General features: G+C 37.5%; 1 protein-coding gene across 1 annotated transcript in view; it reads right to left on the bottom strand.

Annotated features, from left to right (window-relative positions):
• Positions 1-8,456, bottom strand: part of LOC115222524 (probable serine/threonine-protein kinase DDB_G0282963) — a 315,550-nt gene extending 307,094 nt beyond the window's left edge. The window contains exon 1 of the mRNA XM_029792779.2: positions 8,133-8,456. The gene's annotated coding sequence lies outside the window, so the exon portion shown is untranslated. The remainder of the gene's footprint in view (positions 1-8,132) is intronic.
• Positions 8,457-19,764: the final 11,308 nt, after the last annotated feature.

Raw genomic sequence — 19,764 nt, 5'->3', positions numbered from 1 at the left:
TTATCCATTGTTAATCACAACGAGGTGGGTCTCAATTCCTGCTTATTAGCATTACAGAGAGGGTGAATTAATCTTTGTATAGATGCACAATTTCCAATGGTGTAGATGTAAATTTCCAGAGAAATGAAGAGGAATTTCATATTCACAGGCGATAAATTTATCAATGGTTGAACACAATGAGGTAGGTATCAATTCTTGTTATATGATTAGGTATTGCCACATTAATCATATTACTGCTATTTACGAGAGGCTGTAGCTATTTAACTTTTAAAGGCTGAAGGGCTTTCTAGAGAGGTAAAGAATAGAAAATGGAAGGGAATAGAAGAAAAGAGAGAAAATAAAGGAGGAGGGAGCAAAAATATATATATATATAATATATATATATATATATATATAATATATATAGATGCTATTATGCAGAAGTGTCATAAGTCCAAAATTTTGCTTTTTCAGAAAACGAAAAAATAGTTTCTTCATTCCATAGCAAAACATTGTACTACACTTAGACAATCTTTGATATCTTGGCATCTGAAGTAGCTGGAGATACTATAGTTTGACCAAAAGAACTGGCTATTGCAAGCAAAAATAAATATTGGAAAAACCACATTTGGCCAAATTTGGACATACGACAGTTTTACATGATACCGACAATATATATGTGCGTGTTTGTGTGCATGTGCAATGGAAGTGAGATGGTTAACATTCAACGCTGAAAAGAAAAATCCTACAGCGTTTCAACTGTGTATTTGGTATGTTCCACTTGAGTACAATCTGTTCACTACAAAGATACGTGTCTGTTTTTTGTTGATATAATGTAATTTCTTTGGTATTTCTCAACCAAATTTTATTTAGCGTCATTATTATTAAATTAATGCATTTCTAATCAATTTGGAGATATTTACTATCGAGTTGCAGATTTTTAACAATGCATTTGGTGATTACTTGCTTTATTTCTCGGGCAAAATTTACAACTTTCAATAAATGAATAAAATTATTATTTCATTCAAAATCTGATGAGCTTTGTTTTTAGAGATGACTTAAAATGGCAAATATTTATATTTATATTTAGCAATTCTTTATAATTACTTTTACAATGTGCCTAAAAAAAGATCAGCCTTTTTTGTGATTTGGCTTCCATTGGACATTGAAAAATTTATTTCAGCTCCCCTGTGCTGACGAAAAATTCAATTCAGCTCCCCATGTATCTGAGATAGACCAGCTGGCCCATGACAAATCTGACAAAAGGTGGGGCAGGAGGGTCAGAAAATTTTTGTACAGCTGAAGGCTCCAACTGAAACAGGGGAGCTGAAATGATAAGGTTGAGAAACGCTACACCTGAATTCCATAACTCTCAAACACCCGCAGGACTAGCACCTCACGAACTGCATCTGAAGGTTGGTGTGACAACCATGCTGCTAAAGAATTTAGATGCTCCAATAATGTGCAATGGTATACTCTCTCTCTTTTACTCTTTTACTTGTTTCAGTCATTTGACTGCGGCCATGCTGCAGCATCGCCTTTAATCGAGCAACTCAACCCCGGGAATTATTCTTTGTAAGCCCAGTACTTATTCAATCGGTCACTTTTGCTGAACCGCTAGGTGACAGGGACATAAACACACCAGCATCGGTTGTCAAGCAATGCTAGGACAAACACAGACACACAAACATACACGCACACACATATATATATATACTTTATTTAAAAGCAGCAGAAATTCAACAAAACTATCCGACGAACGGGAACGTGAAACTCCGAGTAACAGGTTTTGTTGAATTTCTGCTGCTTTTAAATGAAGTATATTACTCTACCACTGGTATTTGAGTACTCTTTTTTCCACCTTGTTTCACATTTATGTGTTTACTCCGGTATATATAGATACGATGGGCTTCTTTCAGTTTCCATCTACCAAATCCACTCACAAGGCTTTGGTTGGCCTGAGGCTATAGCAGAAGACACTTGTCCAAGGTGCCATGCAGTGGGACTGAACCCGGAACCATGTGGTTGGTAAGCAAGCTACTTACCACACAGCCACTCCTGCGCCTATATGCAGATGATTATCAAAATATTCATCTGCTCCCGAGTTCTGCAGGCAACAATCTTGAATGGACCGGCGGCTGGCAAGAGGTACTCATAACTCCCATGTCACTCACTTCCTCCGATACGACCTTACAAGTTTAAACGGGTGCAATTTCCCATCAACCAGGTGAAACTATGCTTAGCTGCTAGTATATATATATATATATATATATATACATATCTATATATATATATACATACATACATACATACTACATATATTATCTGAAGTGTACAGTATCATATATCTATTTTGGCCAATCTTTCCAATCGCTTTCATGCTAGCAATTCAATGAAGTGTTAGGTAACAATCCGATTATATAACCATACACTCATTAGATGCAGCTGATATGGAATAAAATTATATATATATATATATTATATATATATATATATATATTATATATATATATATGTATATAGTGCAAAGTAAGATAGGGGTTATGAGGGTAACCCACTATGGGATATCAGTTATCCAATATACTGGTGGTGAAGTACCCAAAAGGCAAATACATAAATGCTTATAATTGCAATGCAATTAATTCATTTATTGTATTAGATGGGCGAAGGTAAAATATTTTACCGTAAATTCATAATTCAAATAAGAAAATGGAGGAACAAATTTATTTCAATCATCAATTTACAGATATTACCATTTCATATTATTTATTAACTATATAGATAGGAACATCCAAATAAAACAAAACAATATACATCAATATGCATCCTCCATTTTCTTATTTGTATATATGTATATATATATATATATAATATATCTATTATATAAAATCCTTTCTGTCTGTATGTGTGTATCTTTTAAGATCTTGGGCATTCTCCATCCGATTGCGCTCAAATTTGATATGTAGATACCGACGGTATCAGGGCGTGTATAAGTCTTGAAAAAATTACAAAAATCGATTCCAGGTGAGAATGCGATCGATAAAGCCGTGGGAACGTGCATTTGTAAAATCGTTTTTCTTGGAATAGAAAAAAAGTCTATCTTTATTTCTTCTTTTGCTGGTGTCTCAAATTTAGGTTAAATCAGTGTTTCTCAAAAGGGAGGCCTATGGGACGGTCGGACAAGTTGTTTTGAGAAAATTTGGTTTAAATGTTTGACAACTCAGCACCGTCCATTGGATGGGGATGCGTTTTGCTCATATATATATATATATATATGCATGCACACTCAGGTAATTCTGGATATGGAAGGTCAGCGTAGAATTAAGATGTTTACAGTTGACTTAGCAAAGGCGATAGTTTTAGTAAGTAGGAAAGAAAACAGAACCCTCATACCGACAAGGAAAAGAACATTGGTTGATCTGCAAAGGGTGTGTAGGAATAAATTCCATATGCTGTACTCATTGTAAGCTATAGACAGACTTGCAGAGAACATAAGCTTTCTTTGTGATATGTACACTGGAGCAATTCTAAGGATGGATTAAGACCCATAGAGGCCCTAAGCACTTAAAAGATTTTGGTGCCCATATATATATATATATATATATATATATATATATATATATTATATATATACATATACATATATATGTATATAATATACAAAAGGGTGAAATATAATTATTTAATAAAATTAATAAATTTCACCTAGTAGTTTTATTGGTATGGAAAAGACCATATTTGGTAAGGATTATATTAATTATAATAAAGGGTTAATTGCAACAAGTTGCTCAAAACCACATACCGTATGTGGTTTTGAGCAACTTGTTGCAATTACCCTTTATTATAATATATATGTGTGTATATATATATATATATATATAGTATATGTAATTCAAAACATAAACAATGATAAACCTTAATATAAATTGTAAGAAGGAAAATAATGTCTATTTTTGTATACTTCGACTTTATTTGAAAAGTTTTCTCTTACTTTTTTTTAATCACAAATTCTATGATCAGATCCTCACTATGAAATTATATTTCCACTCATATAAACCACTTTGAATAATACTTTAGCAAGTTTAAAGTGATTTCTTTTGTGTTGTAAACCATTTACTATTTCTGTGATGTCCCACCACCTAAACACATGCTTATTTTGCTTCATGGTTAATCCAGCACTGTCTGGGAGTATAGTAGCCAGTGTAAGAATGGGTTGCAGAAAGTTCAGGGAGCCAACATATCTACTGGCAACAAAGGGCTTTTCCTTAAAAGTGAAGGGCTGATTGTATGATGCTTACATTAAAACTGCAATGCTGCATGGGAGAGAGACATCGACCTTGATTGAATGTAGCTGACTTGAGAAGACTACAAATGAATGAAGCAATCATGCTCCATTGGATGTGCAATGTGTGTAAACTGGGCTGAGAGAAGGGCTGGACATAAAAGGAATTGGATACCATGTGCAAGGACATATGATGTGTATTGATGCTGACAGCTTCTTTATAGAAGTACTAATCAGTTAACGTAGTTGAAGCTTGTATAAGTGGGTGAGACAAGGGATGGCACGGTGAAGGCTGATTTCAGGACCTTCAGCCTCATAAAGGAGATTATAAAGGACCAGGGTGGTTGGTGACACGGTTCTCAAGACACACCTATCTTCAATGAAAATGAGATTCTGGAAGCATTCAGTACGTGTGTGTATGTGTATCTCTCAGAGAAAATGACAAAAAGACCAGTAACACTGGTTATACATTGTTCTTGAGAAGACCCTCCCTCCTTGGCAAAAATTGAGTTCTGAGTTCTGGAAGCACTCTGTGTGTGTACATATAGGCGCAGGAGTGGCTATGTGGTAAGTAGCTTGTTTACCAACCACACGGTTCCGGGTTCAGTCCCACTGCGTGGCATCTTGGGTGTCTTCTGCTATAGCCCCGGGCCGACCAATGCCTTGTGAGTGGATTTGGTAGACGGAAACTGAAAGAAGTCTGTCGTATATATGTAAATATATATATGCGTGTGTGTGTTTGTGTGTCTGTATTTGTCCCCCTAGCATTGCTTGACAACCGATGCTGGTGTGTTTATGTCCCCGTTACTTAGCGGTTCGGCAAAAGAGACCGACAGAATAAGTACTGGGCTTACAAAAGAATAAGTCCCGGGGTCGAGTTGCTCGATTAAAGGCGGTGCTCCAGCATGGCCGCAGTCAAATGACTGAAACAAGTAAAAGAGTAAAGAGTATGCATAAATGCGTACCTTTCCCAAATTTCCTCTGCGTATCCCTCCTCCCTCCGCTGTCATCTCTCTCTCCCACCACAGCTCTCCACTGATAACCACTTTACTTTTTCCTGCTACCCGGAACTATGTCACTTGTTAACCATTCTCCGTCCATTAAATATTGTTCTCTCCACCCATACATTAACACTGATTCATTCCCCCACCACCATCACTACCATCACCTCCGCTAAACCAAATTATCTCTCATCGTGCACGATACTTGCCTCTCTCCACCACTTCTGCAGCCTACTCAACCACATGTCTCTCTCTCACCGCTCCCGTCCTGTCCACTGTATTACTATTACTATCCCGCTTATCTCTCCCGCCCTCTTCTACATACCTCTTACCTTCCCCAATTCACGCATCACTGGTCATCGTCACTCCTTATCCACCACTCTCTACCCAATAGTTACAGTTGGTGACTACTTCCCTTCTCCCATTCTCTCATGCTCACCCCGTAAAAACACTCCTGCAACCTAACCACTCCTAGTTTCTCTGTTCCCGGACACTTCGTCATTATTATTTATCTCTTTTGTCGATCCACCCAACCCATCCTCAGCCTCTCTTCTAAATGTGAGTAATCATGTAGCTCCTCTACAACAAAGGACTTACTCCCGATCCCTTCTCTCATACCTGGACCCCTGTGTCTCCTGGCATAGGGCCTCCGACCACCTCTTCCCCTGCAAAGTTCGTAGCTTTGCGAACTGCATAGTGACCTCGCTTATACCGGTGCCACGGAAAAGCACGTTGTACACACTGCAAAGTGGTTGGCATTAAGGAAGGAAATTCAACTATAGAAACTGTGACACAGCAAACAATGAAAACACGATGCGGGCCTTGGATTCATCGGTTCCTCTGAAACCGTCCAACCCATGCTAGCATGGAACACGGACGTTAAATGCTGATGGTGTACGTATGTATGAGTGTGTGTGGTATACACACACATACATGCACATTGTCACATAAATATACATAAAGTGTATTCACAAAACTACATACGTATACATATACCCACGCACAAACATCTATACACACACACACACATAGGTATGGATGTACACATGCAGATACATATACATGTGTATACACACACATACAAATATGTGTGTGTCTGTAGACGTACGTATATGTATCTTCATAATCACACATGATGTATGGATGACTAGATGAATGTTTGTACGCATAACGGTGCGTGCTAATGTTTTTCTTCAGAAAGAAGAGATGGAGGTGATATGCATGTGTATATGATTGTTTTGTTACTGATCGAGATCTATGTTCAACGATTTTTCCATCCATCGGCAAGCGTGTCATCAATGACTACATTACTCTTCGATTTTTAATCCGGTGGAGCGTGTGTGTATATATATATAATTCGAGGGAGATTTGGTTGCTTTTTCCGAGCAATCGGGTGGCTACGCAGTGGAGAGTATTTCCCCGTTTCCTCGAGTGTGTAAACACGCTGACACACACACACACACACACAAATACAGCAAGCGAGAGGGGGGAAAAGGTTAAATACTCAGGGATGCCTACTGCATGGAAACGTAAAGCGACTGCACCACATAACTGCACACACAGAGAGGAGCCACATGGCTCTGCATTTTCGCATAACCGTATACACAATAGATTTAAATAAAATACAAATTTCATAAGTATTGTATTTGCGTGTGTGCGTGTATATATATATATAGATGTATGTAGATGATATCCGCTGCACGAGTTCGTTACTCATTCGATGCATTTTTCGACTTATGCAGGTCATTTGGCTTATTTTCTCACTAACCAGTTAAGTAACCTCTACGCGGTCGCTAACTTTGCTAGAAATAACAGCTCGGTGTCTTTCCGACCACACCCTACAATAAAGCACATAGAGGGGTTCTGTCGTCCTCCTGCAAGACAAGGCGGAATTTTGGAATAGCCGTCACTCGAAATCCCATTCTTCATAGTAAAAGAAAATGGTAATTTTTAAAAGAAATATAAATATTCCTGTATTACGATTCAGATTTCCCCCCCTTTTTTTTTTAATCTTCGATCTCACCCTACCTGCACGGGTCCACCCCCACTTTGCCATGAATTATGGAACTTTAAGGGGGCAGCTATTCCAAAAAACACCGTCAAAGACAGGATAGTCACATCTATAGAAATGCCTTCGCTTACAGATCTGTCTGTCTAATAAATGTTGACCTAATGGCTAAAACAAAAACAACAGCTCTCTCTCTCTCTCTCTCTCTGGTATATTCGTGTGTAAATAAATAAACCGGGTAGGCCATATAAATATATCTTATACGCGGTTATATATATTTTTTTGTGGTCTCATTCCGTCTAGGCTTTTGTAATCATTATGAATTAATACATGTGAACTAATCCACGCGTATAATACAATAATTTTTACTTTACGACAGACAAGAGCATTTCCAATTTGTAGCAGACTTTATGGGAAATACTTTCACGCTGAGAACACTAATTGCCTATAGTTAGAACAATAAACAACCTCGGCAATAATTATCAACGTTCATTCAAAACAAACCACAGTTTAGAAAGCCACCTTGTTTTTCTTTCTCGTTTTTGCAATATTATTATGTTTGTAGATTAATTAATTCCATCCCCGTCTCACTCCACCAAAATTTTCCGCATGATTTAATCAATTTCAAAAAAATAAATAAAATCTTCCCCCCGTTACAATGCTAACAACACAAAACATGACATATTTTCTAATCCTTTTTTTTTTGTTTCTTCATTTCTTCTCAATATCCAAATTGGTAAACAAAAAAAACGGGAATTTTTAAACAAGTCATAATTTAAATACATCAATTTAAACATATAATTAAACATGAATAAATATATAATAAGCGATTCTTTAAAAAGACTTAGTTCTTTATTCTTACCTCAATAGGTGAGCATTTTCAATTGAAACTGGTCACAGAAGATCGGGCATCGGTATCTGCTTAAGGTAACATTCCAAAATGTGTATCTGTCTGTATATATATTTATATAGTGTAATACCCGAACTTAATGCGCAGGTATTCTCAGAGAACTACTGCTTTTTGTTGATTAGCACTTCCGTAAGGACAAGATCCCCCTATTGAAATCCTGAAATATACATCATACCCTGAGACTCGAAACCTACTGCTGTTCATTTAGACAAACGAGGTCTCTCTCTTTCTCTCCTCATTCTTTCCCTCTCTCTTTCTCTCTCTTTCTTTCTTTCTCTCTCCTTCTCTTTTATTCACTTCGACATACAACGTGCACGCTTGTTTTCACAAGTCATAATATATACACTCACATACAACAGACAGCACAAACATATACACCACGTACACACGCGCCCGCGCACGGGCTAAAGCGTGCATGTTTTCACACAAAATGTATGTAAACAATCAGAAAAGGAATACACACACACACACTTGTCGATATATGCTGTGTGCGTGCGTGCGCGTGCAACCGATCTTTATTTTTCTGACAGTTCAAATAACAAACGTACAAAATACAACTACATAATCTGTCTTTCTGCCACTTTCTCTCTCTCTCTCTCTCTATATATATATATATAAGAACGTTGTTGATAGCGACTTCGAAGTTTCGATTACTTAAGCCATCATTGGATTACTTAAGCCTAACTAGCCGAAACTTTGGAGTTACTGTCAACAACATTCTTGTGTAAGACTAATAAATACTCTTTTACTTGTTTCAGTCATTTGACTGCGGCCATGCTGGAGCACCGTCTTTAATCGAGCAACTCGACCCCGGGACTTATTCTTTTTGTAAGCCCAGTACTTATTCTATCGGTCTCTTTTGCCGAACCGCTAAGTGACGGGACGTATACACACCAGCATCGGTTGTCAAGCAATGCTAGGGGGACAAACACACACACGCATATATATAATATATATATATATATATATATATATATATATATATATACATATATACATATATATATACATATATACGACGGGCTTCTTTCAGTTTCCGTCTACCAAATCCACTCACAAGGCTTTGGTCGACCCGGGGCTAAGACACTTGCCCAAGATGCCACGCAGTGGGACTGAACCCGGAACCATGTAGTTGGTTAGCAAGCTACTTACCACACAGATTAATGTAAAATTATCTTTGTTATAACTGAACATAAAAACAAACTATATATATACACACATATATATATATACTTATTAATAAGGGTTCAGCAAAGATTTGCTTTACCACATACCGAAGTTTAGAAATAGCAGCCAAAAAATCTTCTATTTCTAAACTTCGGTATGTGGTAAAACAAATCTTTGCGCTGAACCCTTATTAATAAGTATTACTCAAGTTTACCGTGAAATGGTCCCTTTTTCATACCGAATTCTACTTAGTGAAATTAATGATTACTTCTAAATTAATTAATTTGACCCTTTGTTTATATATAATAATATATATATATATATATATATATTATATATTATATTATATATATATATATATATATATATATATAATTATCAATATAATAAAGGGTGAAATTAATTAATTTAGAAATAATCATTAATTTCACTAAGTAGAGTTTGGCATGTAAAAGCCACATTCAAGGAAGGTTTAAGTAATACTAAGTAATTAAGGGTTTAGCAACGATTTGCCTCACCACACACCGAATTTAGAAATAGCAGTCAAAAAGAAAGAATAGCCAAAACTTTTTGACTGCTATTTCTAAATTCGGTGTATGGTGAGACAAATCGTTGCTAAACCCTTAATTACTTAGTATATATTATATTATTATATATATGAATATATAATTCGTTTGTCTACAATCCATCTACTATTATTCATCCATCTATCGTTCCGTCCGTGTTCTTCGCCCACCCAACCAAGTTTCTCTTTAAAAGCCCTTATCTAATAACAAGCAAGAATTGTCTTTGGGCATACAACCATTTCTATTCTTTTACTTTACATTATTAATTATCCGTATAAACGTTCTTATTCAATTGTTTTTCATTAGTTCACTCTCTTTATCTTTCACTCTTATAAATCTATAAAAATAGTTTTATCTTATCGTTTTCCTAAATTTTTTAATCGTTTTTTTTGTTGTTTTTTTTGCATTTATCTAATCGATTTCAATGAAGAATATTATTAAAGAATGATATAAAGAATTGATTTCATTTTAATAATTCCTCCTTACACTTGTTCTATTTTTCGCTTTCGTGAATACCATGGAGTATTATTATTAGCAAGACAGATGTGATTACGTTCTTGGGGGGAAACTCTGGCGTTGATGAAATAAAATCAATTAACTGATCTGTTCTGAATGACTTTTAGGTCTGGGCTCATGGAAAATTTACCGAAATCCCTGGCGTGGCAGTGCTACCGGCGCATGGGGGGGGTGGAGAGAGAAATCACCATTCCAAGATCTCTCTGTAAACACCAAAGTGCCATCAGCCAGGACGGTCCAAGATGCATGTGAGCGATGTAACTGTTCTGCAAATACTTTTCTACTGCCTGAACATTGTTGTCTTGTGGGATTATATCAAAGACATGCAGTCACCTGTGGGTTGGATCTGGTTTTTAGCTAAGTCTGTTGTAAAGATCATCTCACTGTCTTCCTTTGGCTCAGAAAAACGGGCAGTTTTTATCTGTCTGGTGGCCTTGCCAAATGGTTGTGTGATGGATGGAATTGAAAGAAGTGAAGACAGAAACCTTTGTCTTTGTCCAAGCAATCATCAACTTTTTAAAGTTTCATTTGTAAAAAATAAATGACAGTGGAAGAATGAATGCTGTTTCTGAATAAAATAGTTGAAAGGTGGATGAAAGTAATAAGCATGGTTCAAATGAATGAGCCTGTTCTAAGTATGCAATTCTAGACATTTTTTATTTATTTATGCACCCTTTTCAAGCCTAGCCAGGCTCATGGGCTCGGTTCCCCGGTTTCTGTGACATATGTGTTCCCCCCAGATGGACAGGATGTCAGTCCATCGCAGCGTTACTCAAGAAACAGGAAGAGAGAGTGGAGAGAAAGTTGGGGCTAAAGAGTACTTGTAGAGCTTTAGGTGCTTTCGCTCAATAAACACACAACGCCCGGTCTGAGAATTGAAACCGCGATCCTCCGACTGCAAGTCCACTGCCCTAGTCACTGGGCCATTGTGTCTCCACTCTGCACTTATAGACAGAAGAAAATTCTAACTGGGCCCCACCTGCAAGGTCATGCGCTGTTTATCTTGATATGAGATCACCATGTCGCGCACATATGGTTGTGATGCATGTGCCTGGTGTACCCTTATCAGACGGGTAGTCATGATGGGTATATTGGGCTGCGTATATTTTACCCCAGTGTCACTTTGATGGCATGCTCTGCTCTCTCACTCAATAATAATCTTTTCTATTAAAGGCACAAGGCAGTGAAAGCATGTGATAAAAATATGACTACTGAATAATAATAGTTACTACTACTACTACTACTACTACTATTACTCTGCCTGTGGTGAGCTCACAGAATCATTAACATACCAGACAAAGTGCTAAGTGACAATTTTTCCAGCTTTGTTCTGAGTTCAAATTCTACCAAGGTCAACTTTGCCTTTCATCCTTTTGGTGGTGGTGGTGGTGGTGGTGGTCAAGAAAGTAAGTACCAGTGAAACACTGAGGTTGATGTAATCAACTAGCCCCACTACCCCTTGTGCCTATAGTCGAAAAGATAATTGTTATTGAGTGAGAGAGCAGTGCATGTCGTCAAAGTGACATTAGGGTACAAATATATGGATCTCAATATACCCATCATGGCTACCCATCTGATAAGGGTACACCAGGCACATGCATCACAACCATATGTCTGCATGATCTTGAAGGTAGAGCTCCTTTAGGATTTTCTTCAGGTCGAGTAGCCCATTCTGCTCAAAAGGTCCGTGAATAAGGTTTAAGTATGTTGAAGGAAACACCCATGTTTCCAAAGGTGAATTATCCAAAATCCAAAGAATCCTTCTCAACACATGGCTATGATGCTCCCCTACTACTTCTGCTCGTGATCAGAGATGCACATATCGTCAGCCACTAAGGGACATGTTTAACTGGTTAAGGTCAAACAACTGACAAGCAAATCTGTGGTATTGAGCAGAATATTTGCTGCAGCCCATCTTTTATACCAAGACAAAACAATGTACATGACAACACCTGAGGCTGGCCTCATTCAACATGAAATGCAAAGGAAACATTGTTTTTGTTTGAGCACATATGTCAAAAACCTAGGTGCATAAAAGCCATTCAATGGATTGTGGTTGTGGAATGCATAGCATTGCACCAAAGCCACAATTCAGTCTTTGACCAACTGCAGTGAGAATATGTGTTCTCCATTTCCTAAGAGATGTGCATGATCATTTTTGCTGAGCTACTTTTGAGATGGTGGACTTTGATACTAAAGGCAAGGGCTTGCTACAACTCTTGTGCTGGGAAGTAGAAAAGCCACAAGGAAGCTGCAGCAAAATGCCAACTTCAGTAGAAGTGGCTCTGCTTTCACTTTGAAGGGAATCCTGCTTTTGAAAGAGTATGATGCCTTTTAAAGTCACAGGGAAGCCATGACTGCATATGTGGACAACATCACTGTCATAGTATTTGACACTTTGGATATAGATGTAGTTGATGTCATGTTGTAAGAATATCAGCTAGCCAGAACATGTCAGAGAGCCTGCAAATTGGTACCAAGAAATGTCCATGTTAGTCATTGGTAATTTCTGTCTCTGAGATGGTCAGTTAAGGTGCTTATGATAGAAACTGGGGTGAAGGCCTCAAACAGAGTAGCCAGTCTCATTCAGACATGGGTTGAGTGGAAGTTGTTTCTGTAAAGTTTAGTGGAAGTGACCAATGTCAACCTTGCTTTGTAGGTGTACTGCATCTCAAGAAATATCTGACCACTTGGAAGCACATAGGAGGTGCATGGCTCAGTGGTTAGAATGTCAGGCTCACAATCATGAGGTAGTGAGTTTGATTCCCAGACCAGGCTGTGTGTTGTGTTCTTGAACAAAATACTTTTATTTCACGTTGGTCCAGTTCTCTCAGCTGTAGAAATGAGTTGTGACATCACTGGTGCCAAGCTGTATTGACCTCTGTCATTTCCTTGGATAACAACCGGTATGCATGGTTGACTGTTAATCCTCCACAAACAACCTTGTCTGGACTGGTGTCTCGGAAGGTAACTTTCTATGTGCAATCCTATGGTCATTCATGACCAAAAGAGGTCTTTACCTTTTAGATGTACATACTTTTCCTCTTCTTACGAAAGGGTCAGATTCAACAGGTCAGGAAATCCGTCTACTGCCACACCCACCCTGTGGTTGTCTTGTGATAATGTGCTGGCATGCATTGAGGTTGATACACCTTTCAAAATATCTTAACTGCAGCAACAGTGATGACAGTTATAAAAATGAGGGCTATTTAGTGTAGACATTTTTTTATGCCATGTCTTTCTGCAGCTCATCTCTTTCATCAAGCTACAACCATGGGCCAAACTCAGATGAATATTGGGCATTTGTCATTCTATTATCAGGCACACACAGCACTATATCAGTTGGACACCCCTTTGGCAGTAGAACAAAATCTTGTATTCTATAAGGGGTTAGTGGAGGGTATGAGTGACAATGTGCATCTACAAGAACACTCTACAAAGCTTTTTCTGGAAGAGAGAAACATGTGTCAGCATTTTATATGTATTCTATAATGGGTATGTATGTATATATGTGTGTATATATATGAACAAATTAATATTCTTTGTAAAATATAGGAGCTGGATTCTGACAAAAAAACAAGTTTCATCACAGGAATTTGGATAAAAAAAAAAAATAACAATTGTCACATATTGAACTTCAAGAAGTTGTTGCGTATTTTTTACTGTTTCACTTACAGATTGTATTTGTAAAGTTCATGTTAACCACTATCATTCCGTGCTTCAAAATCCTAGCTTCCCTAGATAATGGCTTAGGCATTTACTAACATAACCAAATGCATCAACGATTATTGGTATGAACATAAATCAGGCCAGAGGAGTTACAGGTTTTGAAGTAGTTGGCCATTGATATTCTCCTCCCTGACATTTGGAATAGATGTTTACATCCACTGGGTGACTAACCTCTTTGACTGTACATGACCTTCCCAAATAACTATATCAGGTCTTTTATGTTTACAACCAGTAAAAGTTTTGATGGCAATGTCCCACAAAATTCCTTGTACCATTATATATATATATATATATATATATCATCCTCAACATTGTTTAACATCCACTTTCCATGCTAGCATGGGTTGGACGATTTGACTGACGACTGGTGAACCAGATGGCTGCAACAGGCTCCAATCTTGATCTGGCAGAGTTTCTACAACTGGATTCCCTTCCTAATGCCAACCACTCCAAGAGTGTAGTGGGTGCTTTTTACGTGCCACCAGCACAAGGGCCAGTCAGGCGGTACTGGCAACGGCCACGCTCAAATGGTGTTTTTATGTGCCACCTGCACAGGAGCCAATCCAGCGACATTGGCAACGACCTCGCTCGAATGTTTTTTCACGTGCCAGTAAGGCGATGCTGGTAACGATCATGCTTGAATGGTGCTTTTTACATGCCACTGGCACAGAAGCCAGTAAGCCGCTGTACCTTGGGTGAAAAATCATCAGGGTGTACAAAAGACAATGAGGATTACATCTGGATATGTTCGGAATACCCAGAATATACAGACATGTATTATAATCTATATATTCTGGATATCCCAAATATATCCTAATGTAATCCTTGTATTATCCTCTGCCCACCCTGATGATTTTTCATACAAGGTATTTAACATACAAAATTATATATTTATATATGTTTTGTAGTTTTAATTTTGTTTGTGAAATGAAACAATTGCAGGTGAATATGTTAATTAATTAATAAATGAATTTGTATCCATTAGACCTCTCTGTTTTCTAATTCAATAATAATATTTGATATTTTATGATATTTTATATAATATATTTATTGAAGAAATATCTCTTCAAAATACAATATATTAAATCAGTGTATCTTGGATAATAATATATTTATAAGAGATCTAAATATCCTTATAGTGACTATATATATATATTATATATATATATATATATATATATATATATATATATAATATTAAATTAGAGATAAAACCACTATTAGGCAAATCAAACAATGAAAAACATAAGCCATACATAAAATGAATTAATTTATATTATTTTAAATATATATCAAAAGTATTAAAAGTTTAATAAAAGATAAAGATATATATATAGTGTTTCCTGCTAATGGCATTGTATAAATGCATGGTTGCATGTATGTATACATGCTTGTTTGCATGTGTGTACGTACGTGTGTATGCAAGCATGTATGTATACATGCTTGTATGTGTGTGTGTGTATATATATGTACGTATGTACACAAACATATGTATGAATGTGTGTGTGAGTATGTATATATGCATACACACACATAGACATGATGACATAAACATTTTATATGTTGGGAGGGTCATTATACGAACAATAAACCCATGCACTGTTTTTGTTTCACTTCTTTATTTTAGTTTCAGATCTGATACCACTCATAGGCTTCCATAACAAATGCCCACCTCCATATACATGGATTTTCATTTAGATTTTAACTGTTATGTTCTATGACCCCTGGCAAAATAACACCCATCCCATTTTTAGACAGTAGCATAGAAATGCCAGATGACCACTACCTACCAAGCATACATGCACATACAGAAATATTTCCTTGAATAGATACTAAAAAAAAAAAAAAATAAAACCCTATAGGCACAGGAGTGGCTGTGTGGTAGGTAGCTTGCTTGGGCAAGTGTCTTCTGCTATAGCCCCTATAGACCAATGCCTTGTGGGTGTATTTGGTGGATGGAAGCTGAAGGAAGCCTGTCATGTATATGTATATATGTGTGTATGTGTGTGTGTGTGTGTTTGTGTGTGTGTGTTTGTCCCCCCTGGCGTTGCTTGACAGCCAGTGCTGGTGTGTTTAGGTTCCCGTAGCTTGGCAGTTCAGCAAAAGAGACCGATGGAGTGGGTGCTGGGCTTACAAAGAATAAGTGCTTGACTAAAGGCGGTGCTCCAGCATGGCTGCAGTTAAATGACTGAAGCAAGTAAAAGAGTAAAAGAGAGTATAGAAAATACCTACTTCTACACTTGCACACACACACACACGCGCACTCACACACACACACACACACACACACTCACACACACACACACACTCACACACACGCAAGCACACACACACACACACACACACACAAACACACACACAAACACATCTTTTCCAAGACAAGAGAAACAAAATTCCATAAAAGAACAGATGTTTTTTTTACTCATTTTAATGACAAACACTCCTCCAAATCACTCAACCATGAACTGTACCATTCATCAGGGAGATAGCTAATAGATATGTCTTCAATTACTTTTTCAAATAATTCATTCATAAACAACCTTTCTCAAAAACATTTACTTAAAGCTTCACATTCAAACACACACACACACACACACATGCAAACATACAAGGAGAAATTTGCCCCATCACCAACTCACTAACAAATCTTAAACAAACATAGGCACAGGAGTGGCTGTGAGGTAAGTAGCTTGCTAACCAGCCACATGGTTCCGGGTTCAGTCCCACTGCCTGGCATCTTGGGCAAGTGTCTTCTGCTATAGCCCCGGACCGACCAATGCCTTGTGAGTGGATTTGGTAGACGGAAACTGAAAGAAGCCTGTCGTATATATGTATATGTATATATGTATGTGTGTGTTTGTGTGTCTGTGTTTGTCCCCCTAGCATTGCTTGACAACCGATGCTGGTGTGTTTATGTCCTCGTTACTTAGCGGTATGGCAAAAGAGACCGATAGAATAAGTACTGGGCTTACAAAAGAATAAGTCCCGGGGTCGAGTTGCTCGATTAAAGGCGGTGTTCCAGCATGGCCACAGTCAAATGACTGAAACAAGTAAAACAGTAAAAGTATACTCTTTCTCTTCACTCTTTTACTTGTTTCAGTCATTTAACTGTGGCCATGCTGGAGCATCGCCTTTAGTCAAGCAAATCAACCCCAGGACTTATTCTTTGTAAGCCTAGTATTTATTCTATCGGTCTCTTTTGCTGAACCACTAAGTTACGGGGATGTAAACACGTCAGCACTGGTTGTCAAGAGATGCTGGGGGGAGAAACACAGACACACAAACATATATATGTATATATATATATAATATATATATATTATTATATACATATATACGACAGGCTTCTTTCAGTTTCTGTTGAACAAATCCAGTCACAAGGCTTTGGTTGGCCTGAGGCTATAGTAGAAGACACTTGTCCAAGGTGTCACGCAGTGGGACAGAACCCAGGACCCATGTGGTTTACTCAGTGGAACCTTTCGCAGTTCCTCCTGTCGGACATGTTGTCGGTGAATTCTGGCTTGTCGGCATAAAGAATTTCCAGTTTCTTCTATATAATTCTCCTTGCATGTGGGACAGGTTATGCAGTATATTATGTTCTGCATCTTGCAATTCATGTCTGCATTTACTTCGAATGCGTGACCACTCTTAAATTTTATTTGGTTGTTTCCCTCTATACATTTGTAGATGGGGTTACTGCAGATCCCACATCTACCATCTCCTCACTCTTTTACAAACAATTCAGTTTTAGTTTCTGATGAGAATTTTGCTCTTGTTAGTTGTTTCTTCAGGTTTTGTCTTGGCGTTCACTGTATTTTAAGCAATATTTGTCTGATATGTTTCCCATTTTGGGGCTTTGTAGTACTATTGGTAAGTTTGAATGTATGATTTGAAACATGTTGGTAACTCCAGGTTTGTGTGTGTTTATGAAGGGGATGATGTTTTCTTTGTTTTTCGTTTTTTGAGTTCTGAGTTGTGTGATATCTAGTTTCATTGCTTTTGAGATTCCATTTTTTATTAATTTCTGTTCTAGTAGGAAGTTTTTAAGTTCATTTAGTCTTATTTGGCATGTTTGTGAGTCGGTTACTATGCTGCATATGCGTCTTGCCATACTCTATGGAATGTTTCTTTTTATGTGGGATGGGTGGCAGGGGTAGGAATTTAAATATTGGTGTGTGTCGTTTTTTTTTGTAGTAGATTTCTCTTGTGACGATGGAGTTGTATATCTTGATGTTGATGTCTAGGAAGGGAAGTTCGTTGTAGCTGGTATCTATTGTGAAGTTGATAGATTGGTGCAATGTGTTGAGAATGCTGTAGAATGTTCGTAGATCTTCTGATCTGTTCCAAAAGATGAAACAGTCATCGAGGTAGCGTTTCCACTTTTCTTGATGTCACATTCGAAGTCTTTCCCTATTTCATTGTATAGTTTGTTCTCAAGGAAACCTAACACCAGGTTGGCATATGAAGGTGCGAATTTCGTACCCATAGCCATGCCCTTTATCTGTCAGTATGTCTTGTTAAATGAGAATGTGTTTTCTTCAAGTATTAATTGGATGGCTTTGGTGACAAAGTCTGTTTTGAAACGTTTTTCTATGAGTTCCCTGTATTTTTCTACCCATTGTTTTATCGCTTCCAGACCCAGGGTTTGTGGTGTCTTCATGTATAAGTTTGTGACACCATTCCCACCCCCATTTTCTCCCAAATTTGTTTATCAAAAAAATTTTTTTTTGCCAAAAACCCCCGTTTTCGGATATGGAAGTTCCGGAAAATTGCCAAAAATCGGCATTGTTAAATTTTTCCCCACCTTTCTCTCCCCAAATTCTTCAATTTTGACTTTTTCCCCAACACTAGCCCTAACTTTAAAACCCTAAAACCATAACCATAAGCCTAACTACAGAAACGCTTTGAAATTTTTGTCCGAATCATAATGTCCGTGTTTTCCTGCATATTTATGAAAAAATGAAATTCTGAAAAAATTTTACAAAAATTTTTGGAAATTTTTTTCAGATTTTTGTCAATTTTTTTTGCAGATTTGTATTCCCCATAGCTGAAGGGGGGGGGGGAATAAATAAATAAATAAAAAGGGTGGATTTTTTTGTGGGGCGCGAGCAGAAAGAAGTCTTGCCGATGTGTATTTTCTTCTACCCAAAACCAGGAACTTTGCAGTACCATCTCGTGTGTGTGTATGTGGGAATATGTAAGAAGTGAGTTCAGTGGCTTGTTCATGGTAGTGAATATGTGTGTAAGCACGTGTGTTAATATGACCCATTGAACAAAAAATGTCAGTTATGAAGGTTATGGTTCAAGAGGTTTAAGTTGTATGGTCAAGGGATAAATTATGGCTGTAATTTAGCCCCAGGTCGGCTAATTCCCAAATGGAATTATGATGAAACATGTTGCGGTCATGGCAGCCACATCTTTTTTGTACTTGTTTATCTAGGAATATATCGCTCAACGAGTTCTTTCTATTTTAAAGACAGTAGCGGATGATATGTGAGAGATATAGCTGCTATTTCTAGCCTGTCGAGTTGACATGTAGATGTGAGTCAAAGAGGGACTGTTTACATGTCGCTCAGTCATCTGTAAATTGTGGCCAAATCACTTTC

This window comes from Octopus sinensis, linkage group LG20, assembly GCF_006345805.1.
Source record: "Octopus sinensis linkage group LG20, ASM634580v1, whole genome shotgun sequence".
Lineage (NCBI taxonomy): Eukaryota > Metazoa > Mollusca > Cephalopoda > Octopoda > Octopodidae > Octopus > Octopus sinensis.
The sequence above is the reverse complement of the archived record's forward strand: the minus strand, read 5'-3'. Positions and strand labels throughout refer to the sequence as shown.